Raw genomic sequence first — 7613 nt, forward strand, 5'->3', positions numbered from 1 at the left:
GTGTGTATATATATATATAGGTGTATATGTATGTATATATGTATATATACAAATTTGTGTGTGTGTGTGTGTATTTATAAATAGGTATATATATATATATATATATGTTTTTATATATGTATACGTAGGTAAATATGTATATATATATATATATATATATATGTATACATAGGTAAATATATATGCACATATATATATGTATACATAGGTATATATGTATATATATTGGTATATATATGTGTATATATATAGGTATATATATATATATATATATATATATATATATATATATATACAGGTATCATCATCATCATAAGGGAGCATACGCATGGCTGCGCTTTGCAGCGCCAAACCTTTGCCTCTACCTGCTGGGATTCCCTCCGAGCAAGCCTCCATGAAGCGTTCCTTCCCACCCCCAGCACATCTTAGCAGTTCTGATCGACTTGCTTCAGCCAAGAGTTCCATGGCCTTCCCCTTGGTCTTCTCCAGCCTGGGTCAACCCTCTCGGAGATGACTCTGTGAGCCGGATCTTCCTCAGAAAAACGAACCACATACCCATAGAGCTTTAGTTGCCGCTCTCGTATCAGACTGGTAATAGGTATTGAATCAGTCTCACAGAGTATCCTCTGATTGGACATATGGTCCCTTCAGGTATACCTCATGATTCTGCAAAGACACTTAGTACCAAAGGAGTCAAGACGGGCATATGAGCGAGGACCTTGCCTGGTACGCTGAACAATGTAATACCTCTGTAGTTGCCACAGTCCATATGGTCCCCTTACCCTTTCCAGATAGGGATGACCAAGCCCCTTTTCCAGTCAGGAGGAATGGTACCAGTCTCCCAAACGGCAGACAGGACTGCATGCAAGCCACAGATCATGGCTTCTCCACCCGCATTCAACAACTCCACAGCAATCCCACAGACACCAGCAGCCTGTGCAAGACATGGTTCCCATCCAGTCTAGCAGCACGACTCACCTTTATAGTGTTCAGTGTCTCGTCCGAGACAACACGCCTCCTTCGCTGAGGTCAGACCCCAAGACACTCAGCAGCTGCAGAGTTTCCCGCTCAAAGGTATCCCACAGTTCAGCAGGGTCCTGTAGAGTGCCAAGCATATTCGTGAGCCACTTCCTCACTCTTGAGCCTCTCGAGATGAAACACCTGCTGGTGAGATCTCAGGATGCATCTAGATCTGAGGCAGAGCCTTAGTGTTGCAACAACAAGTCTGTGGTCGGTAGCAAAGAATTCAGCACTCCTAAAAACTCTACAATTCTGATGGATCATCCAGCGAATATCCACAAGAATATGGTTGATCACTTTAATAACAATGCCAGTATTGGAGTACCAAGTCCAGCGGTGTAGATCTTGTCTCTGGTACCATGAGCCCATAATCCTCAGCCTCCTAGATCTTGCGAAGTCTAATAGGTATGAGCTATTGATGTTCCTAGTACCAGAGCCATAGGGACCGATGCATATCTCGTATCCTTCCCTGTCAGTGCCAGTGACCGCATTGAGGTCCCCCAAGACCATAAGGGTGTCCTCCTGGGAACATTGGCCCACTATAGAGTCAAGTTTGGCGTAGAACATCTTTTTCTCTTCGAGCCCACTTCCCTCAGTAGGAGCGTAAACTGCCACTAGAGATATGAAGCCCAAAGTGTGCTTTCTTCTCACAAGCAGAATGCGCTCGTCAACAGGGTAACCTTCTTGACTGAGGAACGGAAGCAGTCAGAGACAGCCATCATGATTCCCCTAAAGCGCGCACCATTGCTACAACCAGACCAGTAGTAGGTATAACCCTCACTACTGGTCTCACCACTACCAGGCTGTCGCACCTCAGAGAGAGCAGCGATGGCAATCCCCAGCCTCCCCAGCTCCCCAGACAACAAAGGCAGTCGATCATCCTCCAAGAGACTGAGGATGTTCCAAGCCGCTACACGGCACGCTCGCCGCAGATTGACCCCATTTGTGGGCCTTCGGCCGGGCGACGCCTCGGCACAACCAGGCATGCCTCCAAAGGAGGAAAAGTGGAGGCCGGGGGCCATCCCCCCCACCACGTAGCCTCAGGGTGCAGGATTCCCTGGGAGGGCTTTACCCTACACCCGTCATACCAGGCTCGACGTCCCGATCAGGTAAGCCCCTGGTCAGGACGCCGAGCCAGGGATCAGGAACCCCCGGCCGCAAATCGGGGTCGGAACCGCCGGTATATATAGGTATATATATAGGTGTATGTATATAGATATATATAGGAATATATATATATATATATAGGTATATATATAGGTATATATATTGATATATATGTATGTGTGTGTGTGTGTGTGTATTTATATAGATATATATATATATGTATACATATAAATATATGAGCATATATTTATGTATATATAAATAGTTATATATATAAATATATAGGTATATATAAGTTTATATATATATAAATATATAGGCATATATATAGGTATATATAAGTTTATATATATATATATATATAAATCTATATATATGTATATATATATTGATGTGTATATATATAGTTATATATATTTATTGATTACAGTTATATATATAGATAGATAGATAGATAGATATTAAATATATGACTATATATAAATATATATATGTATATAGTTTATTTATATAGTTATATATAAATGTATTTAGGTATATATATGTGTAAATATATAGTTATTATATATATAGCTATATATATATATGTGTACATATTATATATATATATATATATATATATATATATATATATATATAGAGAGAGAGAGAGAGAGAGAGAGAGAGAGAGGTGTGTGTGTGTGTATATGTATATATATACATATATATATATATAGGTATGTATATATACATATATAGTTATATATATATATATATATATATATATATATATATATATATATAGGTATAGAAGAATATATATATAAGAATGTATATATGTGTATTTATATATAGGTTATATATATATGTATATGTTATACATGTATGTATATACAGGTTATATATATTATATTTTTTATGTTTTTATATATCTATACCTATATATAGGTATATATATATATATATATATAAATATATAAAGGTGTGTACATATATAACTAGTTATAGGTATATATATATATGTGTGTGTGTGTAATTATATAAATATATATATACCTGTATATATATCATAATTAATTAATTAATTAATTTTAGTTTGATTCAATTTGTTACAATGGGTATTCTTGGTGTGGCATACTGTTTGTTTGAATTTGCTACTAAATTATCACCTGTGCGTAAGAAATGACCGGGTTTACCATCCACTGGTGGCGAGGGATTTGAACGCAGGTCAGCAAGATTGCTAGACGAGATCACTACCGCTGCACCGCACAGCACATATAGGTATATAGGTGTATACATATAGGTATATAGGTATATACAAATATATATATATATATATGTATATATATGTATATATATAAATAGTTATATACATATGGGCATACATATATGTAGGTATACACACACACACACACACACACAGACACACATCTATATATATTTATATATATATACACATATAGGTATATATATACACACATCTCTCTCTATATATATAGAGATATAAACATATATAAATATATATAGGTGTATGTATACCTATATACATATACACCTATATATATAAATAGACCTATATATATACATATACGTATATATATACCTATATATACATATATATATATATATATATATATATATATATATATATACCTATATATATATACATATATACACACACACACACACACACACACATATATATATATATATATATATATATATATATACATACATATAACTATACTGAAGTAACACTAACCTTAAAGTAAAGTTCATGAAACAACCTATGAACTATAGTTCTGACTTGTGTTGTAATGTGATATATTGACTTGTCCTAGCTGCCAAGCTTGGTACGTGGGTATCAACCTCTCGATGGCTACTTCACCGAATCTTCGAACACTAAGGAAAGTCCTTCAGAACTGGCCTCCCGCTGAACAAACCATCCGTATATGAGAGAGCAATTTCTTAAACACTCACACCCTTTTTCCAACACTGATTTCAGTATTTTATCCTAATGAAAATAATAATAATAAAAATAATAATAATAATATTAACAATAATATCAATATTAATAACAGTAATAAGAAATAATAATAATGATAACTATAATATTAATCTGAATAATAGTAATAAGAAATAATAATAATAATAATAATAATAATATTAATAAAATTTATAATAATAAAATAGTAATAACATTAATAAAAAAAATAATATGTATATACTAATAATAAAATTAATAATAATAATAATAATAATAATAATAGTAATGATAATAATAATGATAATGATAATGATAATGTAGTGTGGCTAGTCGCCACGCGCGACGTTCTCTCTCGCGACGGCGAGCATCTTCCCCCTGCGCGCTTCCCTGGTCGGGCAAACTGCACTTTCCCATCACGGCATTCTTCCACCTGCCGGATTCCACCCCCTTTTACTCGTATTTTTAGTGTTTTTATCCTTGGTTTTCGTGTTTTTGTTTTGTTTTAGTTTGCCCATGTTTTGTACATTTTCTTTGGTTTTCGTTTCATCTTAATTAGCTTACTTTTTACTTATTTTAATGCAGTTCTTTGCCGGCAGCCTTAGTTTTAATTATCTGTGAGCTTCTTTGTTTTTAATCCATACCATATAAATCATATAAATGTTTAAGTGATTAGGGTGACCATTTTTACAAACATTCTTTTTTATCTATTATTTTACTCATGTTCACTATTGCAATTGTTTTACATGTTTCTTATTTTAACTAAATTACCAATTATTTATCAATACGGGCAGGTTCTTATTTTTTCTCCTATTTATAAAGTTGTATGAAGTGACGTCACCGTCACCCCTCACCCCCCAATGGCAGCGAAAAATAAACAGTTCGGCAGAGACCGCAGCAGAGACCTGGTGTTTTTTTTTCCTTATTTTCTTTCTGTGTGAAACCGGCTCGACGCCCCCGGAAGCTACAAAAGATAAAGTTAAGTCTGAGGTATATTTGACTCGCTTATAGGAGCTGGATGTGATCATGTTTTTAAATAATAATCATCGGTAATAGTTACGAGTGCTTTTCTTTGTTTAGGTTTTATGGTTTAGTTTTACTTTAATTTTGTACAGCACTTCTTTTCTTGAGTTTAATATTGATTTTTAAAGTGAGTGTTCATTTTACTTTTACCTTTGCTTTCTATGTTCTTAATCCATTTTTAATGTAGTTCTTAAAGATTGTTTTAACTATAGTTTTTATTATTTCATTGTATTACGATTTTATTGTGCGACGGAGGGGGTAATGCTGGAACAAACCCACGCCAAATAAGCTCCTCTAGCCACGCTACCACCTCATGGGGCTTATACCAGGGGTTTAAATAATCTACTTTATTTGCGTAAGGCGCCCTTGGTCATAATAGGATTTTGATATGCCACAATAATAACAATAATAATAATAATAATAACAAGATATTATTAGTACTACTTTTACTACGAAAGTTAATATTAATAAAATAAAATAATAATAATAAAAAAAGATGATAATGATAATAGTAATAATAATAATAATAATAATAAAATGAATAATAATAATAATGATCAAATGAATAATAATAATAATGATCAAATGAATAATAATAATAATGATCAAATTCATAATAATAATAATGATCAAATTAATAATAATAACAATGATCAAATTCATAATAATAATGATCAAATTAATAATAATAATAATGATCAAATTAATAATAACAATAATAATAATAGTAATAATAATAATATTACTAATACTACTACTATTACTACTAATAATAATAAAAATGATATTGAAAATAAGAATAATATCAATAAAAGTAATAATGATAATGAAAATAATAGTAATAATGATAGTATAATAAAAATAATATAAAATTCATAGCAATATAAATTGTAGTAATGATAATATTAATATTCTGATATCATACGATATGAATTATAGTTGTAGTATTGATAATAATATAACTAATTATATTGATAATAATATAACTAATCATAATGATTATAATATAACTAGTTATAATGATTATAATATAACTAATTATAATGATTATAATATAACTAATTATAACGATCATAATAATTATAATATAACTAATTATAATGATCATAATAATTATAATATAACTAATTATAATGATCATAATAATTAGAATAATATTAATTTAATAACAATAACAATGAGGATAATAATAATAATAATGATAATAATAATGATGATGATGATGATGATGATGATGATGATGATGATGATGATGATGATGATGATGATGATGATGATGATGATGATGATACTGATAATAATAATAACAATAATAATAGTAATAATAATAGTAATAATAATAGTGATAATAATAACAATAATAACAATAATATTGATAATAATAATGGTAATGATAATAATGATAATAATGATGATAATAGTAATGATGATGATGATGATGATAATGATAATGATAATGATAATGATAATAATAATAATAATAATAATAATAATAATAATAATAATAATAATAATAATAATAATAATAATTATTATTATTATAATTATAATAATAATAACAATAGCTATAACAATATCTTTAACAATACTTTTACAAATGCTAATGCTACTACTAATAATAGTAAGAAAAAGAAAAACATTATTCATGAAAAGAGCGAGATAATCTGAGAAACGAAGAGATAGTGCAGTAACGATTCATGGAAGATAGCGGCCTACAACGGTCACATGATAACGCACGCAAAAGTTTGTTCACGTGCGAGGAGAGAGATAGCAGGGAGCACAGGAACGGTTAAGGAGAGATAACGCAAGGCTAAGGCCGGCATTCATAAACGGCCACATGATAACGCATGCAAACCTTTGTCCTCATGCGTGGAGCCAATAATAATAATAATAATAATAATAATAATAATAATAATAACAATAGAAATAACAACAACGACAATAATAATTATAATGATAATTGAAACACATATCTCTCATAAAAAAAAGTAAAAGAATAAATACAGTTGGCACCAAATCGAGCTTCTGATTCCCCGTCCCATCCTGTTATCAGAGACGAGGTACATAGTGAAATTTCACACTTTACTCCTAACCCCCCTCAGAGGGGGAAAAACAAATAAAAGTCTGAAGGACTTTCCTTAGTGTTCGAAGATTCGGTGACGTAGCCATCGAGAGGTTGATACCCACGTACCAAGCTTGGCAGCTAGGACTTTTGTACATCTGGTTTTCGCCAGATGTACAAAAGTGGTACCCAGCAAGTATACTGAAATATAATACCGCAACTGTACATGTATACGTATAAACAGATTTATAAATATGTATAGACATATATACATATACACCCACCGATATCTGTACATATACATACATATGTTTACATATACACACACGCGCACACACGTACATGAATATACACACACATACAATTTTTTCTTTAGTCATTACCGTGTGTGTGTGTGTGTGTGTGTGTGTGTGTGTGTGTGTGTGTACAAGGATGGTA

This window comes from Penaeus chinensis, chromosome 34 (genome assembly GCF_019202785.1).
Source record: "Penaeus chinensis breed Huanghai No. 1 chromosome 34, ASM1920278v2, whole genome shotgun sequence".
Classification (NCBI taxonomy): domain Eukaryota; kingdom Metazoa; phylum Arthropoda; class Malacostraca; order Decapoda; family Penaeidae; genus Penaeus; species Penaeus chinensis.